Below are 1,808 nucleotides of genomic sequence, written 5' to 3' on the forward strand. Positions count from 1 at the left end.
AAAGTTTTTAAAATATATTTTTGCTTTATACATAATTGAATATACAGTCGCCGTATTTCCGGTAAAAATGCATAAAATTGCTTTTTTAAAGTGCAAAATATACTAAATGAGATACAATAATGATCGAACAGTAAAAGGAATTAAGTTAAGAGTCGATCGATACAACAAGCATTATGTGAAATTAAGTTTTCGAAAAGTTTGCGATGATATTTTTGGGGCGTTAGTAGTTCATTTTTAAATAAGCACAGTGTATAAAATGCGTTTTTACCATACCGTTTTATAAATATTGAGGCTACTGCTGTGTGCTAATCAGTTATAGGCCTTTTTTAATGCAGCTAGATTATCATAGTTTTTTATGTTTTCATGCAATAAGATTAAACTTTGGGTATCGTAAGTATTCCGATTAAATATATTCTAGCTCTCCTGGCTTAAAGCTGTTCCTTAGAATCGGTTTTCTAGCTTCTATGATTACATAGAGGATATTTGTTAGTTTTGAGTGAATATGGAATATAAGAAGAAGAAGAATCTTTATTATGCAATAAATCAAACAAGATCCATCAGCATATCTTCAATATACAAACAAAGTAATAAATATAACATGTATGGCAAAATAGCAGATATGTAAATACAAGTTTAACAATTGTTTCAGTAATTCATAGGCATCAGTAATAACACAGCTTTGGGAGAGACAATTTTGATAACCCAAGCATGTGTATTAGCTACTTAAACATTAGAGTTTATCTATTTAGATATTTATGATGTTCTATGTGTAAACTTGTCACTATAATTATATAATTATGTTTATATGTTTTCCTGTATGTAACTAGAAACAGTATCTGTTTACGTTACAAATAATAAAATAAATCGAATTGAATTCTATTTAGATACCTCCTTTTTTCAAAAGCTTTAAAGATATACATTGCGAGATTACGAGTATCTTTACTATTTTCATTATTAAATAATTGCAAAAATTTAAAATAACTTGGATGATGCCAGAAATACTTCCTGATATACTGTTTTCTTAAATCTACAAACTCCTGACATTCAATGACAAAATGATACTCGTCTTCTAATATGTGAGTTAGTACAAATTCTATTTTCATAAAGTATATTATTTGGACGGCTCCATCTACCAGTCTCAACAGCCAATCTATGCGATGACAACCTCAGTCTTGTTAATGCTATTCTGAACTTCCTTATATTTATTACTGTTAAGTAATTACTGAAACTGAAATTAAATATATTCTTGTAAAATAGTGCTCGACTGGATTCATTTATAGATGTATTCAAATCCTGTATGTAAATGTCCCTTAGACGTTGTTTTAAAATATTAAGAAAAACCTTTGTGTCTCCTACACTCTGAGCAAGCCAAACATGATAGAATCCTAATTTTGATAACAAAAATTTCACCTTGGAGACCCAGTTTATTTTGCGAGGATTTAGATCTATACAATTTTTCAAAGAAATATATACTTGTTTAGTATATTTAACCTGGTCACAATTGCTAATTTTCAACCAATACTTTATAATATTATAATGTCTGTCTGTTTCTAAGTGGTATCTACCTGTTTCCGCATAAATAAAACTGTTCTGTGTGGTAATTTTTACCCCTAGTAACCTTTTACAGAAGCTTAGATGTGTTCGTTCTACTTGTAAACCTTTTTTAAAACCCCAAACTTCACTTGAATAATTCAAAATTGAAATGATGAGTTTATCAAAAAGATCTAATTATGTTTTGGCCCTATATCTGTAAACTTGTAAAGATATTTATTCATTTTAAAAATTGCCTTAAGTGCCTGTCCTGAAAG

Source organism: Mercenaria mercenaria, chromosome 13, assembly GCF_021730395.1.
Source record: "Mercenaria mercenaria strain notata chromosome 13, MADL_Memer_1, whole genome shotgun sequence".
Taxonomy (NCBI): domain Eukaryota; kingdom Metazoa; phylum Mollusca; class Bivalvia; order Venerida; family Veneridae; genus Mercenaria; species Mercenaria mercenaria.